General features: G+C 31.1%; 1 protein-coding gene and 1 long non-coding RNA gene across 7 annotated transcripts in view; one reads left to right on the plus strand and one right to left on the minus strand.

Moving 5' to 3' along the window:
* sox5 (SRY-box transcription factor 5) overlaps positions 1–16,387 on the plus strand; it is an 863,129-nt gene that overhangs the window by 603,017 nt on the left and 243,725 nt on the right. The gene's annotated exons all lie outside the window — the stretch shown is intronic.
* LOC133662481 (uncharacterized) lies at positions 792–16,009 on the minus strand. Its single transcript, XR_009828111.1, has 4 exons — positions 15,938–16,009; positions 8,774–8,917; positions 2,321–2,400; positions 792–1,131 (listed from the first exon to the last, which is right to left on the minus strand). It is a non-coding gene; the product is annotated as an uncharacterized LOC133662481 (long non-coding RNA).

Below are 16,387 nucleotides of genomic sequence, written 5' to 3' on the forward strand. Positions count from 1 at the left end.
TTTAGTGGGACAGGCCAAAGTTAAGTTGAAGAAAATGCGGTAGTTTATGAATTAATTAATATTTCTGTGCAGCCCCGTAGCAAATGCGTCATGGACCGGTACCGGTCCTCGGACTGGTGGTTGGGGACCACTGCTTTAAATATTAACATTGTTTTAATGTATATTGTAATGCATATTTATTGTTGAATCAATGTTATTTCAATGTTGACAATATGGTTGAAACATGGTTGATTCAAGTCAGAATTGGTTGGGGAAATGAACGTTATTTCAACGTTGATCAGAACATAGTTGAATCAACGTTGATTCAATGTCAAAATGAGTTGAATAAGTTGAGTCATAAGTTCCTTCTTTTCCTCTATCCTCTTGTTGCGGGGCAGACTGGCTCGTACACGCACATGCATCCTCCGCTGTTGCCATTTCTAATACAAAGCTGCGTATAGTTCCAATTTCTATCTGTCAGTGGACTCCATGTGGAGGCACTAAAAACTCCAACATGGCTGACGGGGAGAAGACGCAGTTGAAGTGGAGGCACGTCGATTAGAAAGCGGCTTGAAGCTGATGTGTAAAACATCATCTATGCAACATTTGGACTGAAGAACCACCATGACATGTTATGTAGACCACAAGGAAGTCTTTTAAATGAAAATAAATTGTGATATGACCTCTTTAACAGCAAGTACCCAATATTGCAACATTCCCAAGTCAGAAAAGACAAAAGTAATAATAGGTGCGTGTCAAATTAGAATATTGCTTCCTTTTTTCTTTTTTTGACTGTCTTTTAATTTGGGTCTTGTGTTTGGGGATCATAACATTTGTGAGAAAGGTCTTATTGTTCGTTATCTGTCTTGTAATCAGGGGAGGGCTTCCTCCCTGATTTGAATTAGAACATTCTTACACAAGACAACCTCAATTCTTTTCTGTTTATTACCAGCCTTCTTTTCTCTGGCCGGCATGCAGAGAGAAAGACAGTGCTGTCAATCGGTGACATCATTGAATTAAAGAGAAGGCACATGTACAAACACACAAAACCAGCGGGTATTCCTTGTGGTCGTCAAATTTGGCAGCCTGTCCCAGACCCCTGCTGCCCGGGGCTCCGGAGTCTCGCCAAAATGTGGAGGCAACCCCTCAAACCTGGATTGATTATTCATCAAATATATTTTCAATAATGTATTTAAAATACATCAAGTAAATCGAAAAATAATGAGAAGAATAAAGTAAAATATTTAGAAAAAAATTTTTTTTTTAAATAAATACATTAAATTAAAAAAAACAATGAGAATAGTTAAATATTGAAAATCATGTTTTTCAAATGAAGTAAATAAATAAGTATAATAATTAAATATTAAAATAAATATTTTGAAAAACGTTTTTAATTAAAAACAATTTTTTTTATTTAAAACAAAATAAAAAAATAGGATAAATAAAATTAAAACAATACAAAAGGCTTTTATTTGGCGAAATGAGGAGTCAGTTCGGTGTAAAAAAAAAAATGAAACTAGTCCCTTACTGTACACTTTTTCTTTAAAAATAATTATCGGGTTTGTAAGTATCCAAAAAAAAACTCCACTTTAAAATAAAGATTTTTGTTTTTCTGTCTTTAGTAGAAACAGAAGAAGACACCTTATATATTTTCAATAATGTATTTAAAATACATCGAGTAAATCGAAAAATAATAAGAAGAATAAAGTAAAATATTGAGAAAATAAATACATTAAATTAAAAAACAATGAGAATAGTTAAATATTGAAAAACATGTTTTTGAAATAAAGTAAATAAATAAAAATAAGAAAAACAAAGTATAATAATTAAATATTAAAACTAATATTTTAAAAACGTTTTTAATTTAAAAAAAAAATGTTTTAATTAAAACTAAATTTAAAAAATAGGATAAATAAAATAACACAAATACAAATCGCTTTTATTTGGCGAAATGAGGCGTCAGCTCAATTTTTTTTTAAAAAACAGTTTTTCTTTCAAAATAATTATCGGTTTGTAACTATAAAAAAAAAACTCACTTTAAAATGATTTATGATTTTAGCTTTTCTGTCTTTAGTAGAACCAGACGAAGACTAAAGTAAGTATAAAGACATTCATAATTAAACTTTTGCATCATACACTAAAATGTAACATATTCATTTTTTCTTTTTTTTTTACAAACTTGACCATTTTAATTCCTATTCCTGTCAGTTACACCATGTCTTGTTTTTACACAGTTCATGTGTGTTGTGGGGGCGGGGAGGGGGAAAAACCTCTTCGTATTATATGTCTGTATTTTCATATATTTGTCAACGAAAGGTGTTATTTAGATAAATAATCAAACCTCCTGCCGTGCAATGCAACTTCCTGGTGGTCTTCAAGTCCCTCTAGCGGCCAGAGCTGCACATTACACCTCCCAACTGTCTGCAGAGCAGGAACACATCACAAGAACACATCAAATTGCAGAACATCCACATTGTCTGCAGAGCAGGAACACATCAACATACAGAACATCCACATTATTTGCAGAGCAGGAACATATCAACATACATCCATACTGCTTTTTTATTCCCAGGCCGAGGAACAAGAGGGGCTGCACAGGAAGTCGTTGGAATATAAACACGGAGCAATGAAGGAAGTCGGGGTCAAGGCGGCGCTTCCTGTTGAAAGCCACCGCCAAAATTCCTATTGTTGACAATATCATTGTCACACTTTTTGCTTTTTATCATCCACAAATTGCCAATGTCATCATTTTTTACTTTCAATTTAAAGCCTTCGCTATTATGTGTGATCATGTGACCTCCACTCAATGTCACCTAAAGCCCGCTCTATTGTCACATGTCCGCTTTGGACGCCAGTCCTATGCACGCATCTGGCCAGCATTATTTCAGCATATCATGATGAATTTATAATCTGGTATTATTGTCCCCAGTCAATTACAGTAATGATTTCGCAAGGTTTACATTTGGGGGAGCAGACAGGATGTGAGCAACCTCCTATTCCCACATTAAGTGCCAAATAATGTTGTTTTTTTTTCCATTTTATTTAAAGAAAATAAATACAAATGTGCACACTCAGTTTGTCCTTTTCTATTCAGCACTAATTCCCGCACAATTCTTCCTGGAAAAAGTCTCGTCGTCAGCACTTTTGGGAAGATGCAATGCAACCGAATTTAGAGGGAAGACATATGGTGAACATAAGAATGATCTCCACCGACTTAGCAATAGCATCTGTATTTTAACTGTCTAACAGCAGTCAGGGGAGGGCTGTGTGTGTGTGTGTGTGTTCTTGTATTTCTGCCCTTCTTGAGACATGAAGAAGGAAAAGTATCTTCCATATGAGGAGGTGTGAACAAGTGATGACATAAATCAATAACATTGCATCTAATAGACAATGTCTCATTTGCACCCCTGCTGGTCAAAATGAGGGTGGTCCCAGAAAGGAGGCATTTTTCACATTGACTGTGTGTCGCTTTTAAAAGGGCTCCCCCTCTGGTCAACATATGAAATAACAAGTGTGTGTAAGAAATTGAAATGCGCCCCCTTTGGTCAAAATTAATTTAAAAATAATAATATATGTGTATAGAGACATACTGTAATAACTTCAAGTAAAAAAATAAGATTAAAAACCAATTACAACAACAACAAAAACAAAACAACTAAAAGCAGTCTTTTTCTCACAATTTGTCGACTTTTTTCTTAGAAAATTGGGAACAATTTCTCATATTCTTTCTGTTTCTGAAATACTGCAATATTTTCTTGTAAAATTATAACTTTTGTATGCAAAATTGTAACTTTTTTATGTAAAATTATAACTTTTTAATGAAAAATGGTGACATTTGTCATATACAATTCAGACTTTTATCACAATATTGCCCATTTCTTTGTTGTTCTTGTAAAATAGTGAAATTTTGAGTAAATGTACCCCGCCTTCCGCCCAAATGCAGCTGAGATAGGCTACAGCAGGCCCGCGACCCCGAACGGGACAAGCGGTATAAAATGGATGGATAAATAATGAAGATTAAAAAAAACAATTACAAAAAAAAATAAAAAATAACTAAAAGCAGTCTTTTTCTCACAAAGTGTCGACTTTTTTCTTATAAAATTGGGAACAATTGCTCATATTCTTTCTGTTTCTGTAATATTGCAATATTTTCTCGTAAAATGATTACTTTTTCATGCAAAATAGTGACATTTGTCATATAAAATTCAAACTTTTATCACAATATTGCCAATTTTTTTGTTGTTGTTGTAAAACGGATATTTTTTTAGCAAAATTCCTATTATTATTATAATATTGCCAACATTTGAAAGTTTTCTTATTAAATTGTGACTATTGTCGAGTAAAATTACGATTCTTTTTATAAGATTGCCCAAATGTTAAGCTTCTCTTGTAAAATTGCGACTGTTATTGAGTAAAATTCCAACTTTTATTATAATATTGCACAAATGTTCAGTTTTTCTTGCAAAATGTTGACTTGCGTTGAGTTAATTCACGACTTTTATTATAATACTGCCAACATTCTAAGTTTTTCTTGTGAAATTGTGAACTTTTTCTTGTGAGATTCCAACTCATTTTTCACAAAAAGCTTTTTTATATTTGCATAGTATGTATATATTATTAATGTTGTAAATACACATCTTTATATATGTAGAAAGGGTGGTCCTAAAGAGGGAGGCATTTTTCTGAGGTCTCAAGAAGGTAACAAATACAAGCGTGTGTGTGTGCGTGTGTGTGTGTGTATGTATGTGTGTGTGTGTGTGCAAAAAGCTCTGAGGGATTTGGGAGAAAGGATATGATTGCATTTATGTCCCATCAAGCCGCTTGCAGGAATGCCTAATATCAGTCTGTATTTGGTCACCAGCTTACATCTGTCTGCTTATGGATTTACCACTTCAAAAAAAGATATTTTGTTAAAAAAAAAAAAAAAAGAGGCAGCCTCTCAACAGACTCTGTGACTAATAACTAAAACCGACAGGGATGGCGGAAACATACACACACACACACACACACACCACACACACACACACACACACACACACACAGTGACAACCACGTGCAACAAAGGGGAGCAAATATGACACTTTTTTTTTGACAGTAGTGGAAAAGTCCACCACCCCTTAAGCCTAGGATATATTAGGCAGTACACTCATATATATATATATATATATATATATATATATATATATATATATATATATATATATATATATATATATATATATATATATATATATATATATATATATATATATATATATATATAGTCCCTCAACACACAGTTCTGCTATTAAAACATGTTTTCTTTGTATTAGGGCTGAACAATATACCGCTACTAACTAAACAATGGTACTAATGAATTAAAAAAAGGTACTATACTGCCTTTGAAAAATACCAGTACTTTTTTTTTTTCTTCCCATGGACATTGCCGGTAAGTACTTGCAAGCGGAAACAGTGTGGAGACAGAAGAGGGAGAATGAACGTATTTTTTGACGACTTAAGTGAAGCTGTAAACACTTAAAGCATAGCTAACTAGCGGCTGACATGCCTCCACGGTGTTTTGGCTACTTGTAAATCACTAATCCTGGCCTCCGTAGCGACAAATAAAGTAGGTTTCTTACAAGTAGCATTGTCACTGCAGGACGAGGAATTGCTAAACATGCTTCACTACACACTGTAGGAGGATACAATAGCTCACTGCTAACAGCAAGCTAGCGCTCCTGAATGTAAACAAAAAGGTGGATCTATACAGACCGTGGCTGTAATGATACGAAGTACAAGAGCCGTATAAAGTCGATTCTACAATGATTACATCAAAAAAATATTTTAATCACAAATTCTGCCTATTTTTGCCCAATATATGTCTTACACTTATAAAATTCACACATATGCTGTGAAAATTGCCTATTTTTGTTCATATTATACAATTAATACACACATTTTCTGTAAAAAATGTCTACTTTTGCCCATGTTTAACACTTATACAATTAATATATAAATGTTATGTTAAAAAATGCCTATTTTTGTCCATGATATGTCTAACACTTATACAATTAATACAAAAAAGGCCTATTTTTGTCCAAAATATGTGCTACATTTATACAATTAATACAAAAATGTTCTGTAAAAAAAAAAAGTTTATTTTTGTCCATTATATGTCTTACACTTATACAATTAATACACACATTTTCTGTAAAAAATGTCTACTTTTGCCCATGTTTAACACTTATACAATTAATATATAAATGTTATGTTAAAAAATGCCTATTTTTGTCCATGATATGTCTAACACTTATACAATTAATACAAATAAGGCCTATTTTTGTCCAAAATATGTGCTACATTTATACAATTAATACAAAAATGTTCTGTAAAAAAAAAGTTTATTTTTGTCCATTATGTCTTACACTTATACAATTAATACACACATTTTCTGTACAAAAAAAAAGCCTATTTGTGTCCATTATATGTGCTACATTTATACAATTAATATGTACATTTTCTGTAAAAAAAAAAAAAAAAAAAAAAGCCTATTTGTGTCCATTATATGTGCTACATTTATACTATTAATATGTACATTTTCTGTAAAAAAAAAAAAAAAAAGCCTATTTTTGCCCATAATATGTCTTACTCTTATACAATTAATACACACATTTTATGTTAAAAAATGCCTATTTTTGTCCATGACATGTCTTACTCTTATACAATTAATACGAAGGAAATGCCTATTTTTTCCCAAAATATGTGCTACATTTATACAATTAATACACACATTTTCTGTAAAAAAGCCTATTTTTGCCCATTATATGTTTTACACTTATACAATTAATACATACAATTTTTGTACAACAAATTGCCTACCGTATTTTTCGGACTATAAGTGGCAGTTTTTTCCATAGTTTGGCCGGGGGTGCGACTTATACTCAGGAGCGACTTATGTGTGAAATGATTAACACATTAGCGTCAAATATCAAATAGTATTATTTATCTCATTCACGTAAGAGACTAGACGTATAAGATTTCATGGGATTTAGCGATTAGGAGTGACAGATTGTTTGGTAAACGTATAGCATGTTCTATATGTTATAGTTATTTGAATGACTCTTACCATAATATGTTACGTTAACATACCAGGCACCTTCTCAGTTGGTTATTTATGCCTCATATAACGTACACTTATTCAGCCTGTTGTTCACTATTCTTTAGACATTTTAAATTGCTTTTCAAATGTCTATTCTTGCTGTTGGCTTTTATCAAATACATTTCCCCAAAAAATGTGACTTATACTCCCGTGCGACTTATATATGTTTTTTTCCTTCTTTATCATGCATTTTCGGCAGGTGCGACTTATACTCCGGTGCGACTTATACTCCGAAAAATACGGTATTTGTGTCCATTGTCTTACACTCATACAATTAATACAAAACAAATGCCTATTTTTTCCAATAATATGTGCTACATTTATACAATTAATACACACATTTTATGTACAAAAAAAGCCTATTTGTATACATTATATGTCTTACACTTATACAATTAATACACACTTTTAATGTTTAAAAAATGTCAATTTTTGTCCATATGTCTTACACTCATACAATTAATACAAAATAAATGCCTCTTTTTTTCAATATGTGCTACATTTATACAATTAATACACATATTTTATGTAAAATAAGCCTATTTTTGCCCATTATACGTTGTACACTTATACAAGTAATAAATACATTTTCTGTAAAAAAAAATGCCTATTTTTGCCCATTATATGTCTTACACTTATACAAATATTCTTTTAAAAAAAAAGCTTATTTTTGTCCATAATAATATGTCTTACATTTAGACAATAATTATACGTATTTTCTGTAAAAGAAATGCATAGTTTTGCCATTAAATGTCTTACACTTATACAATACACATTTTATGTAAAATAAGCCTATTTTTGCCCATTATACGTTTTACACTTAAATGATTAATATCTAAATTTTCTGTAAAAAAAAAAAAGCATATTTTTGTCCATAATAATATGTCTTACATTTAGACAATAAATACACATATTTTCTGTAAAAGAAATGCCTATTTTTCCCATTATATGTCTTACACTTATACAATTAATACACACATTTTCTGTAAACAAAAAAAATCCCTATTTTTGTCCATGATATGTCTTACACTCTTGTTATTTTTGTGTATTGTTTATGAAGTCAGTAAATATGTCCCTGGACACATGAGGACTTTAATAATGACCAATGTATGATCCTGTAACTACTTGGTATCAGATCGATACCCAAATGTGTGGTATCATCCAAAACTAATGTCAAGTATCAAAGAAGAGAAGAATAAGTGATTATTACATTTGAACAGAAGTGTAGATAGAACATGTTAAAACAGAAAATAAGCAGATAACAGTAAATGAACAAGTAGATTAATAATCCATTTTTACAGCTTGTCCTTTATAATGTGTACAAAATAATAGGTGTATAAATGACATAATATGTTACTGCATACGTCAGCAGACTAATTAGGAGTCTTTGTTTGTTTACTTACTACTAAAAGACAAGTTGTCTAGTATGTTCAACATTTTATGTAAAGACTAAATTACAATAATAAACATATGTTTCATGTACCCTAAGATTTCATATTCAAATGAAGACGAAAATGACTTTTTTTGCGGTCCCCTTTATTTTGAAAAGCATGGAAAAGTATCAAAATACATAATTGTGCCAGTACCAAAATGTTGGTATACACAGCTATTTAAAAAAACTCGGCCTGCACCATTTGAGCACGCCGGCGCCGTTACCTTGTTAATCCGTCACCACCTGCTCCGTTTCAAGGTGGATGATTTATTGCCGGCTCCGCCACGGAGGTGAGGTCATGGCCTGGGACAAGTCATTGTTCCTGGCGCCGACAGGAAGTGTCCAACACGGTGCTTCCTGTGTGACTCCTGAGGGCAGAGAGGAGTGTGTAACTTATAGCCATGTTTGTTGACCTCCTCTAGTACTCAAGCGCTGGCCACAAAAGGCTCAACGTTGGGCAAAACATGCACTCAGACATGTTGCCAGTGCTAGAAATGTCATTTGATAGGACACTAATGGATCTGCTCTGCCAGAGAATAAGAAGACAGAGCAGGAGGGATCAGTGTTGCCTACTTAGCCACTTTGTTAGCCAGTTATCTGCAGCCCTTCTAGATATTCTTCTCTATAAAGTGACAAATGAATGTGTTGGAGTCCGACATTAAAGTGCGTACCGCTCTAATCACAGCTGTGGGCCCATCCCCCGTCTATAAGCATTTCCAAGCAGCTCGATCTTGTTTGTATCTCAATCTAAACACATTTGTTTTGCTCCTCATGTTTTTACTCACGTTTTTTGCAAATGCATCATAGCCAATTGTGCAAATTGGACGATTACGGTTCCGTTACATCGCCCCCACAAATAGATTGCAGTCCTGTGGGAAACACTGCAATGCTATGCACCCACAAATAAAGCCGATTCTTGCCCATTAAATGTGTTGCTTGTACAGTTAAGACACACATTTTATGTAACAAAAAAAACTACTATTTTTCCCATTATATGTCTTACACGTATACAATTAATACATACATTTTCTGTCCAAAAAAAAAAGCCTATTTTCGTTCATAAAATGACTTACACTTATACAATAATACACACATTTTCTGTACAAAAAAGCATATGTTTCCAATTATATGTCTTACCAAATGTTCATGATATTATACAATTAATACACACATTTTCTGTAAAAACGATGCCTATTTATTCCCATTTTATGTTTTACACTTATATTATACACATATTGTTTGTATTTTTTTTCCCTATTTGTGCCAATTATATGTCTTACACTTATACAATTAATACACACATATTCTATACAAATATTGTTACTTCTCTGCAAAATATTTCATACACTTTCGTACACAAAATGCCTATTTTTGCCCATATGTGTTACATTTATACGATTAATACATACATTTTCTGAAAAAATACCCAAAAAAATTATTTTTGTTCATAAAATGACTTACACTTATACAATACACAAATTTTCTGTACAAAAAAAGCATATTTTTCCGATTATATGTCTTACACTTACACAATTAATACACACATATTCTGTAAAATAAAAACAAACTATTTTCGTCCATATGTCTTACACTTATACAATTAATACACACATTTTCTGTAGAAAAAAACAACAACAAAAACTATTTTTGTCCATCATATGTCTTACACTTATACAATTAATACACATTTTCAAAGCAAAAAAAAGCCAATTTTTTTCCCATTATATGTCTTACACTTATAAAATTCACACATATTCTGTGAAAATTTACTATTTTTGTTCATAATATTATACAATTAATACACATTTTCTGTATTTTTTTGTTTGCCTATTTGTGTCAATTATATGTCTTACACTAGTTATACAATAATACACAAATATTCTGTAGAAATATTGTTATTTCTCTGCATAATACATAGTACACTTATACAATTAATACAAAAAATGCCTATTTTTGCCCATAATATGGGTTATATTTATACGATTTATACATACATTTTCTGTAAAAAAAAAAAGCCTATTTTTGTTCATAAAATGACTTACACTTATACAATAATACACACATTTTCTGTACAAAAAAGCATATTTTTCCGATTATATGTCTTACACTTATAAAATTAATACACATATTCTTTAAAAAAAAAAAAAACTATTTTTGTCCATGATATATCTTACACTTATACGATTAATACACACATTTTCTGTAGAAAAAAACAACAACAAAAACTATTTTGTCCATAATATGTCTTACACTTATACAATTAATACACATTTTCTGTAAAAAAAAAAAAAAGCAAATTTTTTTCCCATTATGTCTTACACTTATAAAATTCACATATATTCTGCAAAAATTTACTATTTTTGTTCATAATATTATACAATTAATACACACATTTTCTGTAAAAACAATGCCTATTTTTGCCCATATGTGTTACATTTATACGATTAATACATAAATTTTCTGTAAAAAAAAAAAAAAAAAAGCCTATTTTTGTTCATAAAATGACTTACACACACATTTTCTGTACAAAAAAGTTTATTTTTCCGATTATACGTCTAACACTTATACAATTAATACACACATATTCTGTAAAAAAACAAAACTAATTTTGTCCATATGTCTTACACTTATACAATTAATACACACATTTTCTGTACAAAAAAACAACAACAAAAACTATTTTCGTCCATATAATGTCTTACACTTATACAATTAATACACATTTTCTGTAAAAAAAAAATAAAAAAAAAGAAATTTTGTTCCCATTATATGTCTTACACTTATAAAATTCACACATATTCTGTGAAAATTGACTATTTTTGTTCATAATGTTATACAATTAATACACACATGTTCTGTATTTTTTTTTTGCCTATTTGTGTCAATTATATGTCTTATACTTACACAATTAATACACAAATAATCTGTAAAAATATAGTTATTTCTCTGTATAATATTTCATACACTTTCGTACACAAATAGCCTATTTTTTCCCATAATATGTTACATTTATACGATTAATACATACATTTTCTGTAAAAAAAAAAAACAAAAAAATTAAAAAAAATTTAAAAAATCTATTTTTGCCCATAATATGTCTTACATGTATTCAGCAAATTCATGCATTTTATTTAAAAATGTCGATCATGGGCATTTATTAGACAAGAAAATATATAGGTTATGGCAAGCAGAAAAAAAACTATTTTCTTTGAACTATACATTGAGGCTACAAAGTACGTTTCATCTGATTACTCAAACTAACCAACAAACTCATCCACAGACTACTCCATTACTAAAATAATGGATAGCTGCAAACGCTGAATCAAAAATAGCGGGGGAATTGTCCTTACACCGCACGGTGGCGCTGGGATTGACTTGAAACTTCTCGCACTGCCCGACAACACACACCCAACGGGAATTAAAGGGCTAGTGGAACATGATACTATCATGTTTATACACCTATACATGACTAACTCCTTTATATACATAAATATGTATACAATACTTCTTTACTTGACTATATTATGCATCACCATGTGGGAAGAAAGGGATGGAAAGGAAAGGGATGGAAAGATGGAGAAAGAGGAAAGAAAAGGTAAAATAAAAAACGTGTATGCACTATTGTGCATTTGAACAATGGTATTTGGTATGTGTATATGTATATATATATATATATATATATATATATATATATATATATATATATATATATATATATATATATATATATATATATATATATATATATATATATATAACAGGGGTCACCAACCTTTTTGAAACCAAGAGCTACTTCTTGGGTACTGATTAATGCGAAGGGCTACCAGTTTGAGGCACACTTAAATAAATTGCCAGAAATAGCCAATTTGCTCAATTTACCTTTAACTCTATGTTATTATTAATAATAAATGATATTTACACTTAATTGAACGCTTTAAAAGAGGAGAAAACACGAAAAAAATGACAATTAAATTTTGAAACATAGTTTATCTTCAATTTCGACTCTTTAAAATTCAAAATTCAACCGAAAAAAAGAAGAGAAAAACTAGCTAATTCAAATCTTTTTGAAAAAATTAAAAAAAGAATTTATGGAACATCATTAGTAATTTTTCCTGATTAAGATTAATTTTAGAATTTTGATGACATGTTTTAAATAGGTAAAAATCCAATCTACATTTTGTTAGAATATATAACAAATTGGAACAAGCTATATTTCTAACAAAGACAAATCATTATTTCTTCTAGATTTTCCAGAACAAAAATTTTAAAAGAAATTCAAAAGACTTTGAAATAAGATTTAAATTTGATTCTAAAGATTTTCTAGATTTGCCAGAAGAATTTTTTTGAATTTTAATCATAATAAGTTTGAAGAAATATTTCACAAATATTCTTCGTCGAAAAAACAGAAGCTAAAATTAAAATTTAAATTAAAATGTATTTATTATTCTTTACAATAAAAAAAAAAAATTTACTTGAACATTGATTTAAATGGTCAGGAAAGATTTAAAAAGGTAAAAAGGTATATGGGTTTGAAAATCCTAAAATCATTTTAAAGGTTGTATTTTTTCTCTAAAATTGTCTTTCTGAAAGTTATAAGAAGCAAAGTAAAAAAATTAATGAATTTATTTAAACAAGTGAAGACCAAGTCTTTAAAATATTTTCTTGGATTTTCAAATTCTATTTGAGTTTTGTCTCTCTTAGAATTAAAAATGTCGGGCAAAGCGAGGCCAGCTTGCTAGTAAATAAATAAAATAAAAAAATAGAGGCAGCTCACTGGTAAGTGCTGCTATTTGAGCTATTTTTAGAACAGGCCAGCGGGCTACTCATCTGGTCCTTACGGGCGACCTGGTGCCCGCGGGCACCGCGTTGGTGACCCATGATATATATATATATATATATTGGTAAATGCATGTATTGACATGCTTACTAATGCATGTGTTTCTTTATCTCAAGATCGATTTCCTGCTTTTCTTTTCTTTCCTCTGTTAGACGTGTACAAAGTGAATGTGGAAAGGGTCGTCGGCATAACAAGCTTTTAGCTTCAGCCTATACCTTTTTGTTGAGTAAATGTAAAGCGTACATTTATTGCTCTGCTTATGCACTTGAAGTGTTTCCATCAGCTGATGAGCAAATTTTAAAAAAAGCATTGAGTGTAAAAATAAAGGTCTGCTCTCTGCAAACTCTCCAGCCTACTGCATGACAACAAAGTCCCCTCCTGCAAAATGATGCAGGCCACCCTCAATTTATGATAATACACCTTTAGTTGCCATACCTCCTTTGCTTCTCCAAAGGTAATAGTGACAATTTTCTCTTTTCAGGCTCACTCCAAGCCCTCTTTCTTATTTAGGAAATATGGAAAGCTCTTTTTTTTTTTTTGTCTTCTGCCGCCACGTTGAAAGCCTTTTGACCCGGCAAGTGGGGTTTAGTTGACAGATTGATGCTTTCACACCGACATTAGCTTGAATGGTCAGAGGCCGGGCGACTCGACAAATGCCCTTGAATTTGCCCCAAATAATCCCCTTGTGTGACTGTTAGTGCAGGCTGGCTCTCAGTGGAAATGTCCACCTATTACTTGTCACTCCCTCACTTTGTGCGCTGGCTTTCATGCTTAATTATTGTATTTACCCGAGCGCCACCTTCACCTTTCCATGGGTGTTGATGCGGACGGATAAAAAGCGCGGCTGGCAAGTGCAACCTGGCGTTGAACTTTTGACTACGGAGGTGAGAAAGGGAGGCAGAGAAACAATAAAACACAATACTAAGCCAGGGTAAGGAAAGGGATGTCATTCAATTAATACACACATTTTCTGTAGAAAAAAAACAACAAAAACTATTTTTGTCCATATGTCTTATACTTATAAAATGAATACACATTTTCTGTAAAAAAATTGTTTAAAAAAGCCAATTTTTTCCCAATATATGTCTTACACTTATAAAATTCACAAATATTCTGTGAACACTGACTATTTTTGTTCATAATATTATACAATTAATACACACATTTTCTGTAAAAACAATGCCTATTTTTCCCATTTTAAGTTTTACACTTATACAATTAATACATTTTCTGTAAAAAAAAAGAAAAAAAGCCTATTTTTTCCCATCATATGTCTTACACTTATAAAATTCACACATATTCTGTGAACACTGACTATTTTTGTTCATAATGTTATACAATTAATACACACATTTTCTGTAAAAACAATGCCTATTTTTCCCATTTTATGTTTTACACTTATACAATTAATACACACATTTTCTGTATTTTTTTTTGCCTATTTGTGTCAATTATATGTCTTACACTTACACAATTAATACAAACATTTTCTGTAAAAATGTTTTGCCTATTTGTGTCAATTATATGTCTTACACTTATACAATTAATACACAAATATTCTGTAGGAATATTGATATTTCTCTGCATAAAATTGTGTACACTTATACAATTAATACAAAAAATGCCTATTTTTTCCCATAACATGTGTTACATTTATACGATTAATACACACTTTTTCCTGTAAAAAAAAAAAAAAGAAGCCGATTTTTGTTCATAAATGACTTACTTATACAATAATACACACTTTTTCTGTACAAAAAAAGCCTATTTTTCCGATTATATGTCTTACACTTATACAATTAATACACACACACACACAATAAAAAGATATATATATTTTTGTCCATATGTCTTACACTTATAAAATTAATACACACATTTTCTGTAAAAAAAAAAAAAAAAAAATAGCCTATTTTTTCCCATTATATGTCTTACACTTATAAAATTCACACATATTCTGTGAAAATGAATACACACATTTTCTGTAAAAACAATGCCTATTTTTTCCCATTTTATGTTTTACACTTATACAATTAATACACACTTTTTCTGTATTTTTTTTTTGCCTATTTGTGTCAATTATATGTTTTACACTTACACAATTAATACACAAATATTATATATAGTATGTTCAACATTTTATTTGATAAAAAACAAGTAATTTGTGTTCAAATAAAGATGATGTATTGAAAAGTATCAACAAACATGTTGGTAGCTATAGAGTTCACACTTAGACAAATACACTAACTTTCAACATTGCGGGGGAGATCTTCTGACTAACTAATTAACTGATTAACCATCACTAACAGACTTAAAAATGTTGCTTTTAAAAAACATCTCATTTCACTTTGTCATAATTGATGAGCACATGAGCAAAGTGAAGCTAGGCTAACACCACTCACACAGGTGGAAGGGGAAATCAAATCACGTACAATGCCGTCAATGTCAACTGTTATAGCAGAAATATAGCACGAACTAGTACAAACTATTTTTTTTTCAATGAATAATACGGTTGAAACAAAGTCATTTTTGCAAGAAAAAAAGTATTTACCCGCCATGTTGGGAGGACTTGTCAGGAACTCACGGGATGTGCTCAAGTGCCCTGGGGACACTTTTGAGTGGGACACCGGAGAGGAGGGGGCGGGGGGAGACACATGTCCGTTATTTTATTTATTTATTTATTTTATTTTTTTATTACACATGTCTGTTATTATCATAGCCATCTTATAAGGGTACGCAGCATCGACTGCTACTGCCATAGACATGTTATAAGTAGACGCAGCATTGGCTGCTGTGACGCGAGAAATTGGGCCGCCATCTTGAAGTGGTGATGAGGAGCCGGCGAGCAGCCTAAACTGACAGTTGACAGGTAGAAAACAAAGATGCTAAACTGACAGTTGACAGGTAGAAAACAAAGATGCTAAACTGACAGTTGACAGGTATGAAACAAAGATGCTAAACTGACAGTTGACAGGTAGAAAACAAAGATGCTAAACTGACA

This window comes from Entelurus aequoreus, linkage group LG12 (genome assembly GCF_033978785.1).
Source record: "Entelurus aequoreus isolate RoL-2023_Sb linkage group LG12, RoL_Eaeq_v1.1, whole genome shotgun sequence".
NCBI classification, from domain to species: Eukaryota; Metazoa; Chordata; class Actinopteri; order Syngnathiformes; family Syngnathidae; genus Entelurus; species Entelurus aequoreus.